Consider the following 17,960-nt stretch of genomic DNA (forward strand, 5'->3'; position numbering starts at 1 on the left):
AGTGAATAATCACTTCCTATAGTGAATAATTCTGTGAACATTTATTAAGTCCTTACTGTGTGTCAGCTCCTGTGCTAGGTACTTTAGTAGTATGCCTCATTTAACTTCCACAACAGACCTACAAGGAAGGTGTTCTTATTTCATTTTGTAGGTGTAGAAGCTGAAATTTTGCATTGCCCAAGGTGGAGCTGACTTTGAACTCAGATCTACCTAAAAGCAGAGCCTGAATTCTTTTTTTTTTTCTTTTGAGCCTGAATTCTTAATCACTATGGGCTAGAGTTAAATGGGAAGGCTTTGATATGTTTGTTTTATTTTTTTAATCTCATTTATTTTTATTATGACAATTTTCAGAGAAAATGTTGAAAAGGTATACATCTGCTGCTTCCTAAATTCTAGGTTAACATTCAACTAAATTGCTTATCACCTGACTCTCCATCTCTCTCCCTCCATCCAACCATTCACTTTTTTTTTTATGCCTTACAAAGGAAGTTACAAGTGTCAGTAGAAGTTGGGATTTGAATTAAGCCTGGAAAGATGTTACCAAGTTTATAAAGATGGAAGAGAGAGAAGAAGCAGAAGTCCAGGTATGGGGAAAAGTGTGGGTGAAAGAACACTGGGCAGGAATGTGCATGATGACTTCACAGAGCAAGAAGGAGACTATGACAGAGGGTAACAGGTGGAGAGAGTGATAATGAAGGATGGACAGGAAGGCTGGATGAAAGAGAACTTTGGCGAACCAACAGAGGAATTCCATTTCAATGAGAATAAATAAGTAAAATAGGAACAACCAGAGTTTCCAGCAGAAAGAATGTAGGGCATGAACAGTACCGTAAAGGTTAGTTGTCCAGATTGGCAGGAGTAAGGGAATACTAAACTAATAGAAGGCTCTGCATAAGGAAATCTGAGTCTGGGGATCGGTAAGAATAGATAGGGAGAGAACATAGTTATTAAGAAAATTTAATATAAGAAATTTGTTTTATTGTTTTATTGTTGCTTAAATTCAAAAACAGTATTTGCTAGGATAGAATAATAATGTAGAACAACACAATCTAAATTAATTTTTTTCTAATAATGTTTTTCACCTGTGATCTTCAGAAAATACCTTCACTTGACAGAGCTTCGTGAGTGAGTGGATATCCATGTTCTGCAGATGTTGACCTGGTCAGGCTCTGTGCCAGCTGCATTCATGCCCATTATCTCATAGAATCCTCATAGACCCAGAGAGGGAGGCACTTCTTCTCCTCTCAGCATTCCTCTAACCCAGTGGTTGCTACAGGAGGTGATTTTGCCCCTGCCCAGGGGACATTGTGGCAACGTCTACAGACAATTTTGATTGACATGACCAGGAGGGTTACTGCTGGGTAAAGACCAGGGATGCTGCTGAACATCCTACAATGCATGGGGCATCCTCACGATGAAGAATTATCAGGTCCAAAATGTAATTAGTGTGGAGGATGAGAGTCTAACCTAATTAGTTCAGAAGCTGGGATAAGTAGCTGCTCAAGTCATATTTTTTGAAAAGTACTATTGGTCTAAGCTTATAGATGAGAAGCATGGGCTTAAGAGGGTTAAGAAATTTCCTAAGTTCATACTGCCAAGGGTGGAAAAATGGGGTTTTTACTTTGGTCTTTTGGTTCCAAATTCAATGTTTTCCAGTTATATTAAGGACTCTGAGAAGAAGAAAAAGGGGTTAAAATAATCCCATTGTTTCAAGTCACAGGAAATGGGAGAATTTTAGCACCAAAGACCAAGGTGGTGATGTCTAAGAGGAAAAAACAGAAAGTCAGGGTGTGGGGGGGTGGCTAACCACAGAGTGTACTAATAACTTCAGTTCCTGATAGGTTAACATTTGAAGGGATGGGGGTGGGGATAAGTTAAGTGACTATGTCCACTGGGGATCTGGCAAGAAGACCTGAAACTCAGAAAGAGGTCAGAATCGGAAATGCACTGCCTGTGACAGGCAGGTGTTAGCCATGGGCATGACAAAAGGGGTGTGGGATATGGGTTAAGAAAAGAGAGCAGAGAAATAGAGGCTGAAGTCTAAGAAAATCTTCGTAAGAAAAGAAGTGCTGAAAAAGGAACCGAGGAAGACAATAAAGAAAATGGGATCCCAAAGCTGCCCACAGGATGTGATTTTATTAAAGAAGCCAGAAGATTAGGAGTTTGAGAAGAAGGTCATTCAGAAATTTATGTTTCTTGATGTGCCGGGAACAAGGTCCCTGTTTCCCACTCCACAGATTGCCCTAATTTGTATAACTGGCAGCTGACAATACTCGCATCTTTTGTATGCTGTTTGTCGCTTTCCTTAGAATTGTGATTAGTCATAAAAATAAGCTTTCAACTTCTATTTAGGCAAAAGCCTCAAATTGCCAGCCCTAACCCTTAAGCTTCCAGTAGCTTCCGGTCTGACGTGGACACCCCAAATATTACTTACCTGGAGCCAATGTTCTCATTTCTCTCTGCTGAGTCCACACATCCTTGTTTGACCAAATAACAGGAACAAACAATTCCCTCTATAATGGATGTACCCTAAGGTGTCACGCTTCCAAGAATCTCAGCTGAAAATTGATTCCTCTGAACTATGGTGCAATATGATTTTAGTTAACACTCTTCCTATTACTGGACCCAAATGGTAGGGATTTGAGCAAGTATGCCTAGCCTCCAGGCCAGGACAGTAGAGGCAGCGCCCAGCTCTGAGCAGGGAGGAAGAACGGAGGGGTGGGGTTGGAGCACAGCTCTAAATGGTAGCTGCAGTCCCAGAGCAGCTGACATGTCAGCAAAAGGCCATTTAACTAATAATGATGTAACTGTAGTGCTATGTCCCCCCAACAACTTTATTTTTTACAGCAAAATGGCTATTAATGCATATACTGGTAAGATTTTTTGCATGTTTGCTATATGCAGGGAATTACATTCAGTGCATCCTATGGATTACTCCATTCTGACCCTCACGAGGATTCAGTGACCACGAGGACTCAGTGGCCTGCATTTAATTATCAATTCCTCCATCCACCTTAGGACAGCTGAGGTTCTGACAAAGATTTGAAAAGCTGGAGTATTGGGGCTCGCTTCCTCATCAAAATCCTGGCTCTAAGCACCACTGTACACTAAAACTTTCTGTGATGAGGGAAAATGGTTTATATGCTGCCCAATACAATAGCTACAAGCCACACCTTGGTATGGAGCCCTTGAAACTTGGTTAGTGCAACAGACTAGCACTAAACACACACACACACACACACACACACACACCCCACCTGAATTTTCATTAAAACATAAATATAAATTGCCACATTTCATAGCCGTATGGCATGCGAAACATTTTCACCCTTGAAGGATGTTCTATTGGGTAGCGCTGCTTAGGAGAAATGTTGCCTTTTCCCTTTCCTCCCTGGTTGGATTCCAGGGCAAGCAGAAGGGTCTTTCTCCTCGCCTCCCACCTCCTCCAAACCTCCAACCTCTGAGGAAGGAGATTCCTCTCCTCTCCCCTTCTTTCCCTGCTCCACTTCCACACTGCCCATCCGCAGGGCATCAGATTGTTCAACAGCCTTACATACGCAGACGGAAATGACCTTTCCAAATCAGGCACTGCCAGGCGGCATCACCCTCTTCTTCATCAACAATCTGCAATTACTCCACTCTCACAGGACGGAAATCATTCTGCCAGAGCCACAATCAGGCAAACTAAATCTGAACATTCCAAGAATCAAAAACAAACACAAAACCCAAACACATAGCATTTAACGAAATAAACAAAGCACATGCTTTGGGCTTTGCTAGAGCCGCTCTGTAAGTGGTGACTTTAGTTAGACAGAAAGGAAGCCTGTGAGGTTTCCTTCTATTCTCCAAAACTTTTTTTCCTCAAAACTTTTTCATAGAACTGGTTGTCCTACATTATTTAAATGGAGAATGGACCTTATTTGCCACCCAAAACAATGTTATGAAATGCAAAAGTGTTCAAGCCTGGAACCTAAAGACCTTCACAGATGAGTGCTCAGGGCTTTCCAAGGTTCTGCATTTATAAATCCATTTTCAGTGCTAATGAATTCTTTTACAAGCCGTATTTGCTAATTCTTAGGTGTGTTTTAGACATAGATTCGCTAATCATTACTTAGATGTAATCCAGAGGTTATTGCAGGGAAAATAGGACATAAAGTCCAGATTTATAAAGAGCAGAAGATTAGGGGGAGAAGGAACGATCAGGGGTAAACTGAGGAAGGGCTTTATTAGTCTATTTTTTAAATATCCTGAAGTATTGGGTGGGTACTGCTCAGTAACTGTGCAGTTCCCTTTTCAAATTTTCCTAAAAATCTAACTCATACTGAAACTTTGATATGCCACTGATCGAATCACCCAAGGATTCTTGTTAAGATGCAGATTACCACCCAGAGGTGCTGGGGTTGGGCCGGAGGTCTCCCAGCCCTAGCAGGCTCCCAGATGACCGCGGTGCTGTTGAGCAGCGAAGGGTGGAGACGGCAAGAGGTTGGAATCAGACCGGCAGATGAGGGAACTTGCTTCCGACAGAGTGATCTACAGGAAGGTTAGCCTAGAATCTGCCTTAGGTGGGGAACGTCTGGGCAAAGCTGGGACGCCGCTTCTGCAGGCCCCTGAGACCCCAGCTTTCAGGCAACATTGGCGGGATGGGGCGAACCTCGGCAGGCCAACCGCAGTAACGTCTCGCGGGGGCGTCTTACGCGCCCAGCACCTGCACCTCCTGCACCGGGTCCGCCCCGCACACACAGGGACTGTGATTATTCTCCCTTCGCAGGAGAGGACAGTGAGGCTCAGGGGCTTAACTCGCTCAAGGGCACAAGCGTTTCAGGAGAGTTGAATCCGGCTTCATCTAACTCCAAGACACCACGCTTTAGACTAACACTTTGGAGCCTCAGTTTCCCGAGCTGTGGCCGGCGGAAGACGCATCCCTGCCATCACCGTGTAAGGGAGCCCCCTGCCCGCCTTCTCCAGGCCTTGCTCGCCGACCTGCAGGGAAAAGTTCCTTTGGAGAGCACGGAGCTCCCTCCGCTCGCCCACGGCTGCTCCGGGTCCCGGCGGCCCCCGGGAGCGCAGGGCGGTCCCCGGGCGGGCGGGCTCGGGACACCGCGGGCGGACCCGCCACAGAACCGCGCCGTCCCCCGCCCCCGCCCGCGCCCCCGCCCGCGCCCCGCCCGCGCCCCGCCGAGGGCCGATCCCCGCCGAGAGCCCCTTCGGCCCGCGGGGCAGGGTCCGCCGCGGCGCGGGCGGGCGGGGGCCGAACCTGCGGCGCGTTTCGGAGTCCGGGCGCCGGGCTCTTCCCCGCGACGCCCCCCGCCCCCGCCCCCGCCCGCCCGCGCCTCCGCCCCGAGCGCTCCCCGCCCCGCGGAAGCGCGGACCGCGGCGGCTGCGGCCCGGGAAGGGTGCGCCGGGGGCATGTCCGCGCGCCGCCGGGTACAGCGGTCCACGCGAGGTGAGGGCGCGGCGGGCGCGGGCGCGGGGCGCGGGGCGCGGGGAGCGGCCGGGCTGGGCTGGGCTGGGCTGGGCCGGGCTGGGCTCCCCGGGCGCAGCCTCCCGCGGGCGGCCGTTCCTCTCCCGGTTCCCCGGCGGCGCGGGGCTCAGGGGACGCGGGGCTCCTGCGCGGCGGACCCGGGCCCCTCGGGCCGTGCCCACCTGTCCTGCGGGTGTCGGGCCCGCGCCCCTGCAGGGTCCGCGCAGGTGGCCGCAGAGGAAGCGCCTCTGACCCCCCCGCCCCCCCCCGTGCTTTCCAAGGGCAGATTTCCCGGTGGGAGAGAGACTGCTTTTCCGCTGGACTGGGCTGTCGGTGTCTTTTTCAAAAAAATGTTTTAAATCTTCTGCCTCAGGTAATGATTTTCATTTATCGTGTGTAATGTACTAACAACACGTCAGCCTTCAGAACCCTCACTTTACTGAACTTAATTTCTCTTCCGTTTCTTGTCCTCCAGGAGGGCCCTGATACCTGTAGTGCACACTTAGGGACAAGTGTTGGCAAGCAAAATTTTAAAGCGCGATTCCAGTAAGCCCTGGGGCTATTTGGTTAGCCTTCCGTTTCCACAACTCAGCTTTCGGACCATCTTACAACTCTCCCCGCCCCACCCCCCATGTTGAGTCAGATGGAACCTACCAGAACACTGGTTAAACCATTCCATTCTGATGGGACTCAAATTGTTTCATCCAACTTGTTTGCTGAGAGCTGGGCACTCTAAAGGCGTAGCCAGCTGAACCCAGAAGAAAGACAAGGTCTGACAATTTTTTTTTTTATATTTTTAAATTTAAATTCAATTTGCCAACATATAGTATAACCCCCAGTGCTCATCCCATCAAGAGATGCCCTCTTCACTGCCCATCATCCAGTTACCCCATCCCCTTAGGAGTACCCACCATTTGCTTGGAGGTGGAAGCCTGACAAATTTAGAAACACATTGTCTCCACAGATACCTGAGATCACTAGCTTTTAAAATCATCAACGGATCCTGCAGTTTGTCTCCCTGCCCTCCACCACCCCTTATCATGCCAAACTAGGCTAATGGTGTCTGACTCTTCCCAGGTGCCCGAAGTGTGTCTGTTAACGAAATAAATGATGAAAATAAAGAGTCATAAATAAATGACTAGATTTGGCCACATAATCACAGGATCTTGGAAATTGAAAAGGGTTTTAGGGATCTTCTACTCAAACCCTTTACCTTGCCTGCCAGGAAGCTCAGATGCCCATTGGCAAGGATTGGCTAAACTCATACTGTTCATTGGTGATGGAAGCAACACCACAGTCCAGGCCTTCTCCTCTCCACTTAGTTCTGCTTTCAAAGCATCTTGCTTCTAGGCATTTTGAACAAAAAGGATATAAGTAGAATCACCTGGAATGATATCATTTTCCTGTTCTTATTTATTTATTTTAACTGGTGGAGTTTTGAAATAATTGAGAGGTTGATTTAGTCAAACCACCTCTGTAGTACAGTTTTAAAATTACAAACCCTTAATTTTAAGTAATATTTGCATTCTTGAACAATGATGAATAAATATGCAGATATATCCTAGACAAATATCCAGAGAAGAAAGGTACTCAAAACAGGTGGGCTCAGTTTATCTCCATCTCTCCTTGGAATCTCAGCTCCCTGTGGTGATGACTGGTTAGAGTGAAAGGTACAATGTATGACTTCGGGGCCAATTTGAGAAAAGGAGGATATGAGGATCATTTGTGTGCCATGATGAACAGCATGAACTTATAACAGAGCTGAGATGGGAACACTAAGCTGACTTCTTCAGCATTTTGGGCATTGCACATTGTTTATGTTTTTCAGTTTAGTTCAATTCAACAGAGAAATTTATTCACCTACTATATTATATAGTGCCTACTATGTGCCTGGTGCTGTTCTGGGCATTTGGGATCTATCCACCAACACAGCAACGAAGTTTGTTTCTGTGGAGCTCAAGTTGTGATTCATTCATTGGAATTTTTTCTGGATTTTGTTTGGCAGATAGAAGAGAATTTTGGTTTTGCCTAAAGTGGGGAAATGAACATAAATGTTCCAAATTATCTTCCTTCCAATCCCCTGATCCTGCTGATTTTATAATCACTGAAAACAAACAAAAGAAGGGAATTCATATAAAGTACTTTGACTCCTATGAATGTATATCCTCCTGTACATGAAGAGCGGGTCCCACAGTTGTCTATTTTATGTATGTTCATTTGGAGACCCTTAAATTATATTTCCTTTAGTGCAGGGACATCATTGTGCTGACATTAAACTTAATGAAGTGTGGGAGAATTCGTGTTCTTGATAGCGTTAGCGCTAGCCATGTTAATGTTGCATACGGTAATTGTACCAATGTGTGAGATGGAGCTTCTTATTTATTTATGAAGATGGTGTTCTGCTTTCATTTTCTCTCACTTTACATTCTGTCCCCCACTCCCCTCCGCATCCCCAGGCCTCACAGTGTTGTGGCTTCTCGGTAAATCCGTTACCACGGAAGGTTTTATTCAGACATTCCAGTTTTAAGCATTTTTCTAGTTCCCCCAACTGCTTTTTCTTCAAAATGGCATGGTTTGCAAGCTTAGGCATGTTTATTGTTTTTAACAAAGGCTTATCAAAATGAACTTGGCAGTTTTTCAGTCGTATACAGCCAAAAAAAAGTATTCAGTGCAGCTTTTGTGGTTGTTTATGCATTCCTTACCTAACCTATTGCTTTGCTTTTAAAAATCGCTAATTTGGAAGCTATTTGCTTCTGAGAACCTTGGTAGGATATCTCAAAACTCACCCATTAAAGTGGTAGAGTATAATAATTTAATTGAGAAAAAATCAAATCCACATTTGATGTTGGGAGATTCTGAGTACCAAGATTTTTCTGTTTTTAATTTGTTCGACATCAAAGGATGTCAGAAAGTGTCATTATCTAACAATGTCCTATTTGAATATGGTCTCTGTTAAACACTTGGAGAAGAGTCACGATTTTTCTTTTGTTTTGTTTTGTTTTTTTTTTTAGATTTAAAAAAAATATTCACCACACACACACACACACACACACAGGCAGAGACATAGAGGGAGAAGCAGGCTCCTCGCAGGGAGCCCGATGTGGCACTCTATCCCTGGACCGGGACCACGCCCTGAGCCAAAGGCAGATGCTCAACTGCTGAGCCACCCAGGCATCCAAGAGTCATGATTTCTGATGGCCGCTAGGGACCCAGATTAGTTGATTGCCTTCAGCTGGCCACCACGTTGCCCCATCAGATGCTCAACTCCGCTTTCCCTCTTCTTTTATCCCACATTGATGGATGGGGTGAGCTGCTGTAGCCACATAGGAAGTCACACACCTAAATAAATTATTTAATGTGCTCCTTCTTTGTTTACTTAATAAATAATAAATACTTATTGAACTTCTCCTTATTTTATATATTTGTATGAAGATGGGGTTTTGAGCACCTCTTTTTCCATGCTGGTGGCAGTAGGGGATATAAAGCCACAGAACCTGCCTCTGCAATAGCTTACAGCCTCGTGTGGGGAAAAAAAAGACATTGTATGACTAGCTATAAGACAGGTTGTGAACACCATGAGGTAGGTAAGTACTTTGGAAATTAAAGAGGAGGAGAGAAAGCATGCAGAGCATGCGGATGCTGTGAGGAGTACAAGGTTTGGGGAAGACATGCTTGAACTTCTCCTTGAAAGACAGGTAGGATGGTAAAGCTTCCTAGAAGCAGGAGGGTAGATCTGTCTTTATGGGAACATACCTTTGCTTTTTTTTTTTTTTTCTTTTTTAAAGAACTATCAAAGAGTTCCTTTTAGGGGCCAGGTAAAGCTGTGTTGGGTTGCATGATAAACACTTATCACTTCTGCATGCTTCACCCTCCATCTTGGGTAATAGAGTACTGACCCACACTAAAATAACTCGGGGTTGGGATGTTTAGGTGGCTCAGTTGGTTAAGTGGCCAACTCTTGGTTTCGGATCAGGTCCTGATCTTGGGGACCTGATCACCTTGAGCCCTGCGTCGGGCTCCGCACTCAGCAAGCGTCTGCTTCAAGATTCTCTCTCGCGCTCCCTCTGCCTCTCCCCCTACCCACTCTCTCTCTCTAAAATAAATGAATAAATCTTTAAAGGAAAAAAGAACAACCAACAACTCAGGGTTAGCCAGTACTCTCCTTCCCTCTGAAACCCCTCCTGGTTGTTGCTTAGAGCACAGAGGTCACTGTGGCAAATAGCTATCATCACAGTAAATTGGTGTACTTTGCTTTTTTATGAGCTCTTGTGCATGCTTATAGTAGTGTTTGCTCATAGTCCTGTGTATTCCAGTAGCACTGGCCATTATAATTTTGCAGTTTAATGAAATATTACATAAGGTGATACAATGATACATTTACATAAGGTAAATGCCAAAGAATGCTTTTCTATAAAAACTAAATTGATTGCCATAGGCGCATAAAAGTAAGTTATTTCAAAAAACAATGTCAACACATGCTATAACATGAACCATGAAGACATTATGCTAAGTGAGAGAAGCCAGATGCAAAAGACCACAGATTGTATGATACGTCCACAATAGGCAAATCCATAGAGACAAAAGTATGTCCGTGGTTGGCGTGGTGTGGGGGCGAGGAAAATTGATCATGACTGGCAATGGGTACGTCATTTCTTTTTGGGATGATGGCTTTGTTCCAGAATTAGATGGTGGTGATGGCTTTATAACATGTGAGTGCACTAAAAACCACTGTAGCCTTTAAAATGATTAAAATAGAAATTTTATCTCAACCCCTATTCCAAAGACAATGAAGCTAAAAAGAGAAAGGGCAACATCAACAAACAGCTTACTACTGCTGAGATGTGGTAAAGCTGTAAAAGATTAGAAAACTATATTAAAATACAGAAAGATTTTGTACTCAGGCTTTTCCACAAGTAACTTTAAGGTACAAGTACTTTTATTGTCTTTGAGAAATGTGGTACCATGATAGACAAAGTGAAAAATGCTGATCTAGTGGACTTCTTAGAAGTGATCTTGTTTTTAATGACATTTGTTCTTATTTTACATAGTAATGGGAATTCTTACCCCTTGTTACCAGTTAGATATCCCCAAATGTATCTTCACTTTTGATTTTTGTATTAAAAGTAGCACTGTGATGGATTTGACCAGTCTGAACTCTGTTTTGCAGATTTCTGTGAGTTTTCAAAGAGTCTCAGGAGCTGTTAGGGACGTGGGGACAATGCGGGGAAAGATGTCCTTCATCCAGCGTGGGGTTCTTTATGGTGATCTCTTCTGTAACCTGAGCAGGTGTGCTATTCTAGATTTCACATTTTGGGTTTCCAAGTAAGATTTTATCTGAACAATGGATTTCTTGGTGAAAATAGGTTTGTAAATGATTGGGCCACGTGTTTGTAAGTTTCTGTTTCCCTTTCCCTGCCAAATTTGGTTATGTCATTCTGGTAGTTCCTAATTATTTCAAAATACTACTGTGCACCTGTGTTGAAAATGCATGGGAAGACATTGGTCTTATTAACTTTATATCCTCTGTGCCTGAGAGAGAGCCAAATGAGCAGTTAGATATTCTGGGCAAGAAGCATAGATTGGGAGTTATTAGCATAGAGTCAGTGTAAGTCCTGTGTGTATGGAGGTAACCACCCAATGAGAGTGTTGATAGAGAGATGTGTGGTGAGTCAAAGATAAAATTCTGAAGAATGGCTGTGCTGGGTCAGGTACCCTCTGTACTCACATTGTGGTCAATAAAGTTTTCTCTTTAGTTTGCTATTTCCCCACATATGCTTGGGCATAATTGTCAAAAGAACTGGAGCCTGAGTGTATACAAGTGGGGGTGGGGGTATGGGGTAGGGTCGGAGCATAGGCTGTGGAAAGCAGCCAAGGAAGTTTTCTCTTTCTTTGAATACCCTACATCCTAGAGGGCTCCTTCTATATGTGTATTGATGTACAGAAGGAGAAGATAAACTTGAGTGTTTGCCTCATGGATTTGGTACTGAGAGAGCCATTGCTGTGTTTTTGGCATGCAGTGATTTATTAAGAAGCATTATGGTTTCTTGGTTTTTAAAAACATGGACTCCACCCCCCCGCACCTCACTCCAGGTCTTCATTCTAAACTTGTGGTGCTAAAGTGGTGACTGCTAGGTTCTGAGTATGGTCCCAGTGAGACCTCAGGTAAGTCCCCATTCCAAGGGGTCTGAAGCTTTATTTTGTTTCTTTGACACAGATCCTAACTTCAATGCTGGCCAGCTGTTTGGCAAATTTGTTACAAGTCTCAATAGGCAACAGCCTGTTAACATAATTTATAAACTCATAAACCTTCTCAGAAAAAAATCAAAGTACCATGGTAAAGAATAAATAAATGTTCATGAATAAGACACTGGCAAAAATATTTTACTTAATAGTTAGGGAGTTCCAGTGATAAGGGTCATTGTATCAAAAAATTAAGCACTACATATTTTTCCCTCTTGTTTTTACTTCTTTCATTTGACTCCTTCCACACTCAAAAAAGATAAGTTCTAGGGACACCTGGGTGGCTCACCAGTTGAGCACCTGCCTTTGGCCCAGGGCGTGATCCTGGAGTCTCAGGATCGAGTCCCACATTGGGCTCCCTACATGGAGCCCGCTTCTCCCTCTGCCTGTGTCTCTGCCTCTCTGTGTGTGTGTATCTCATGAATAAATAAAGTCTTTTTTAAAAAAGCTTTAAAAAAAAGATAAACTCTAGATAACCATATATTCTAATTTTATGAGAAATTAAGGTCTAATTAAAATTTCAAATTTCATTAGAGGGTACCTGGGTGGCTTAGTTGGCTAAACATTTGACTCTTGATCTCAGCTCAGGTCTTGATCTCAGAGTAGTGATTTCAAGCCCTGTGTTGGGCTCCATGAAGCCTACTTAATCAATAAAATTTTATAAATTAAAAAAATTTCAAATGACATTGAATAGCTGATGCATATGAGTTGGCATTTCAGAATCATTCTGGCACATTCTGCTTTCTTTACAAATTTTTGCATGATCATATATCTAATTAGCAGCAAATACAGGCTGTGTTAAGGTAAAGTTTCAGTTTTGTTTTTAAAAATCTTTTGTTAGTTTTAAGCTTGGAAGAGACATTTGAATGAGATAAAATAGAATTAGTTACTTTTAAAGCCTCTAATAAAAAAATACTGGGATTAAGCAATGTTAAAATAACTCAGTGAATTTATCTTTTCATCAGGCAAATGTTTGCTGAGTACCCAGCATGTACTAGACACTGTGTCAGGTGCTGAAGGCCCACAGGGAATAGACAGGGTCTTACCCAAAGGTTTACAGTCTCCTAGGGAAGGCAGATGTGTGGACAAGTAGTTAGGGCATGGTGATGAGTCACCTAAGCGACCACTTGCTTTGGTTCAGAGCCAGAGGTACTTAATGCTGTCAGGTACTTAATGCTTCCTCAGGTGAACAACCTGAGGAAGGGCATTCTAGGCAGCAGGCACAGTTTGTACAAAGGCGCTGAGGTAGGAAAGTAACACTGGGCACTGAAAGACTCGTGTGGTTCTTCAGGGGGGTTAGGTGTAGCTGACCTGCAGGGCGAACATATGGCTGGAAGCCAGATGGGATCAGAGGAACTGGCGGGAGCAAGATCATTCAGGGTCTTGATGTACCACACAGAGGAGTTTCGGTTTTGCTTTGGCTTCTAAGAGGAGTTCTTGAAGGCTTTTAAACAGAGGAGTGGGGGTGGGAATGGGGGTTTGGTGATAAAATTAGCTTGTGTCTCAAACACACATTTCTGGATGAGGCTTGAAGAAAGGTCCAAGAAGGTGATGAGGTAGGGGTCTGTTGAAATGGTACAGATGGGGAGTAAAGTTCCTGCCTCATGATGAAGACTTCTACTTTATTCCTATTTATACTTCTTGGTGCTTGATGACCTTTAGGGCATTTGGTGGAGATGTCTGATAGGCAATTTGATATTCTGGGCGAGCAATACAAGTGTGGACACCATCAGCTAATAGGCTCAGTTGAACATGACAGGATTGGACAAACGAGACATAATTGGGTGTAATTACCCGAGGAACATATAAAGAATGAAGTGTGAAATGGGTCAAAAAATTGTGGAGAATAATTAGGGTATGTTCACATTATACCCTGGGCACATGTTGGTCATTGTACCTTTCTTTTTCCCTCAGGTTACATGCTGATCTTTTTCTAGACCAACAGAGAGGGCAGGGACTATGTCTTCTTTCCAATGTCACTGCCATTGTTCGCGGTTCAAGTCCTGTGTTTGGAAATAATCAGGGAGAGTGTTTATAGAGAGACGTGAGATGGGTCAGAGATAAAATCCTTGTGCAGTTCCAGAAAGCACCACTCATGTGTCTGAGTAGATGCGCCTCACTGGGAAGAGTGCCTTCTGGAGTTGTGCTTCAACTGTTGCTGCTTCGCTCGGCCCAGCAGCTGTCATGGTACCTGAGATGTGGTAAGTGTTCCATGTGTTTGTTGAATATATGAATCAATGACAGAACATCTAATGAGTGGTCAGAGAAAGAAGGATCTAGCAAAAGAAAGCAAGAAGTGTAGATCTATAGGGAAGAAGAATAAATAGGGAAGACTCCTGTCATGGAAATTCAAGGAAGAAAGAGTTTCAATAATGAGGGAGTGCCAGATGCTACAGAGAGGTCAACTGATGAAGGATGGCAGAGTTACCGCGGGCAGTTAGGAGTCACTGGTGCTTAAAAACAGCTTGAGTGGCATATAGGGGAGGGTGGAGGCAAATTCCATTCCATTGAGGTGGGAATGAGAAAAGAAGAGAGTATAGACGGGTCCTTAAGAGGCTGGGTTTGTGAAGGGAAGAAGGTAAGTGGGGGCTGCTGGGAGGCAGGCAGGGTTGACCGGTGTGGGGCGTCTTCCCGTCTTCAATCCTCTTCCCTTCTTTCCTCTCTTGCATTCCTCCTTCCTGCTTTCAAGGTGAGAGATATTTGGGGAAATTTATAGGCTAAAGAGGATCCAGTGTAAAGGTCTAGGTTCAAAATAGAGAATCCAGGAGAGGGGAGACTTACCTGAGAAATTAAATACGAGAGGGAGCATCTTTCTTTGTCAAGGGAACAAAAGGGATTAAGGATGCATGTGGATAGGGATGAACTGGAGGAATAAAGCTGAAGGAAAAAATGGAAAATAAACAGCCCATGTGGGCAGCCCGGGTGGCTCAGCAGTTTAGTGCCGCCTTTAGCCCTTCAGCCCGGGGCATGATCCTGGAGACCCACATCAGGCTCCCTGCATGGAGCCTGCTTCTTCCTCTGCCTGTGTCTGCCTCTCTCTCTCTCTCTCTCTCTCTCTCTCTCTCTGTGTCTCTCATGAATAAATAAATAAAATCTTTAAAAAAAAAACAGCCCATGTTTTCTCTACAAACTAGTAACTGGTATCTTGGGGACATTTTATATGTTCTAAGCATTGTTAAAACCACTATGTATGTTAACTCTCTGAGTTCTTGCAACAGTCATGTGAGGATGGAGTTCATCCTAATTTTACAAATGAGACAATAACAGCAGAGATGGGCTAAGCATCTTGCCGGAGGTTGTGCAGCTGCTCAGAGGCCGGACCAGGATGCCTTTCAAGCTGGTCCTTGCTGAGGAGTACATGGAGTACTTAAGATCTTGAATAAGCAGTGTGCATGTGGAACAGGTACAAGTGTTGTTGCTGAGTCACTCCACGCATTTAGTTTGGGTTGGAAATCATCACTGCGCCTTTAATTTGCAAGGTTGAGAGACTTCCTCTAGCAAAACTTGCCTTACCAGTTATAGGAACTGAAATGTTTGGATGGTCAGATTGATTCAAAATTGGGGATTGGTGGCTTGGAAGGAGTGGGGGTGTCAAAAAAGAGAGCAATTGACATGATGGAGAACAAGCTCCAGTCTCTAAGGAGCAGGCAAGCTAAGGGAATGGGAGAGGCCAGGGGCCTGGGAGCTCAAGGAGGTTGGAAACCAGGTGCAAGAAGAGTTAGGGAATTGTGGAGGAGAGAAGGCTGGGGTTAGGGAGGGATACTAACATCTCACAACTACCGTAGATTTCAAAAGTGAGGATTGGTGCAGGTGACCTTGGTTGATGACTTGGGGAATACATGGCTGAAATTGAATGGAGGTGAATCTTACAGGATGTGATGAGGTCAAGATTGAGGCTGAGATTGGCAGAGATGTTGGGCATGTGTTTACTATACTCTGATTCTTGTTGGAAGATGGTGCCCAGTAGCCCTAAGGACTGCTCTGGACTTTAGAAAGCTACAACCCAAGCATATTATGGTTCTTGGAAAAGATGCAAAAGGTTGGCTGATCTCTGGCATGCAATAAATATCATCTGATAGTCTCAATAGAACATTGTCAAAAAAATGGTTGAATAGCTTCTATTTTGCATGGTAGCTTTTGAAAAAATAACTTGCAAGTATCCGTTGGCAAAAACTACGTTTCACAAGCAACTTCATCATTATCACCATGGAAAGAAAGGACTGTGTGCTCAGATGAAACCTCCTCTTCTTCTTCCTTCTCCCCCATCTTTCTTTTCTCTGGGAATGTGCAGTACAGCACTCTGGGTAGAGAAGCAACTGAAGATCATCAGGCTTCCAGCTGTTGAGCTTTGTTGTGATCTGTGGAGGTGGGGGTCATGGGAGAGGGGCCAGAAACTTAAATGAGGACTCAGTGTGGTGTCTTTGCCTCCACAGCTGTGCATACCACTGTCTGCTTTTCTCTTCTGCCCATTCAGGATTTCAGGAAATCAAAATTAGATCTGATGTAAGCTCAGCAGCCCCACACGTGAAGACATGGAACTACTGCCTAGGGACAGAATATGTGTGCTGAGCATGATATGAATATGAGTGGCATGTGTAGATAGTGAATCAGGTAGGCTGTTCTGGGGTATAAGGAACAGAAACCCCAACGTGGACTGGCTTCACTGGCAAGTAAAAGGATTTCTTCATTTAGCAGAAAGTCTGGGAGCAGAACATTTGGGCTCTGATGTTATTTTTCTGTGATTCTCTTGGCTCTGTCCCTGCCATGTGTTGGTTTCATTCTCAACCTGATTGCCCTGTGGTTCCCAGATGGCTACAATTATTCAAAGAGTCACAGGAGATAGGAAACATCCAGTGGAGGGGGAGAAGCTGCATCTTCGTGCCTTCTCAGTAGTGAGGAAATCTTTCCCAGAAGCTCCCAAAAGACTTCCTTATCCCTGGCAAAGATGGGGTCACTGCCCTTTCCTTAAATCAGTCCATGACTGGCAGGCCCAACAGGATTGCTGTAATTCTTGATTAACCACTTGGGATGGACTGGATGTTGGGAATCACGTCCATGATAGAAGGCTTGAGGCCATGGTTATAAATTTCCAGCATTTTCAAGGGTAACAAGCCTCGGATGGCGGTCAAGCCCCACTTCAGCATTTGCTGGCAGTATGAACTCGGGCAAATCACCGGCTTCTGTGAGCTTCTGTTTTCTCTTAGAGGATCATCGTGGTCTGGAAAACACTTTATATAAATGTTAAGGAGCTAATTTGTCATTTAGCAATGATGATGATAACGATGATGCGAATAACAGTTCCATTTACTGAGCACTTATGTGATCCAGGCACTTGCTATGGGCTTTGATGCATTTTCTTTATTACTCACTAAACACATATTAAGCAACCATCATACTCAAGGCATTCTACTAAATGCTTTATTTCTGATCTCTTTTAAGCTGGGATCTGGAACTGTAAGGCTAGGGACAGAGAAGGGGGTGGTGTTCAGTTCACCTATGCGTTTCAGTTTTTTTGGCCTGTGTGACCCAGTAGTGGAAGCTGGCTCTGGGGCCTCTGACAATTGCTCCCTTGTCTGCAGATGATGGTCTTTAGCTAACTAGTTCAGGGCTCACCTTGCCAGGGATTTGCAATACACAGGTGTACAAGTGCTTTTAGAATATTTGATACTCTTCTTTTCCTTGTTCCTTTATTTCCCAAACATAAGTTTTTTTGTATATTTATGCTTTAGAAATATTAGATGTTTATTAGATGCTTGTCTATATTGTCTCTGAGCCTCATGAAGAAGTCAAGCCTGGATTTGCATTTGTATTGAGGCTTAGTGGTCATGAGATCCATCAGGTAATGATGTCAGTAGGTGGTGGGTGAAGTCAGTAGGTGGTGGGGCGTCATTTTTCGTTGTTGTTGTTGCAAATTACCCTGCTTTGAACGTTGTTGTGAAGTGAACTTTTCCCATATTTTGGTTTCTGTCCTTAAGATAGTTCCCCTGAAAGGGAGAATCTAGACCAACGGGTTTGAAACTTTTATATGGATTGCCCGATTGGTTCATGGAAGGTTTTTGTTTTTGTTTTAAATATTTTATTTATTTATTCATGAGAGGCACAGAGAGAGAGAGAGGCAGAGACAGGCAGAGGGAGAAGCAGGCTCCATGCAGGGACCTTGGCGTGGGACTTGATCCTGGGTCTCCAGGATCATGCCCTGGGCTGAAGGCGGCGCTAAACTGCTGAGCCACATGGAAGGTTTTTGAATGGTGAAAATGAC

At 44.2% G+C, this 17,960-nt stretch overlaps 1 protein-coding gene across 10 annotated transcripts in view; it reads left to right on the top strand.

The window, feature by feature from the left end:
- Window positions 1-4,385: 4,385 nt before the first annotated feature.
- The window catches only part of SLC16A12 (solute carrier family 16 member 12), a 79,550-nt gene continuing 65,975 nt past the window's right edge, over window positions 4,386-17,960 (top strand). For 3 of the 10 annotated variants that reach the window (XM_077878442.1, XM_077878451.1, XM_077878453.1), the window contains exon 1: window positions 5,326-5,443. The gene's annotated coding sequence lies outside the window, so the exon portion shown is untranslated. Of the gene's footprint in view, window positions 4,541-4,562; window positions 4,936-5,325; window positions 5,444-5,742; window positions 5,835-13,615; window positions 13,903-17,960 lie in introns of those variants that run through there. The other 7 variants (XM_077878448.1, XM_077878444.1, XM_077878446.1 and 4 more) reach the window with 7 other exon arrangements.

The sequence above is a fragment of the Canis aureus genome, chromosome 29, assembly GCF_053574225.1.
Source record: "Canis aureus isolate CA01 chromosome 29, VMU_Caureus_v.1.0, whole genome shotgun sequence".
Classification (NCBI taxonomy): domain Eukaryota; kingdom Metazoa; phylum Chordata; class Mammalia; order Carnivora; family Canidae; genus Canis; species Canis aureus.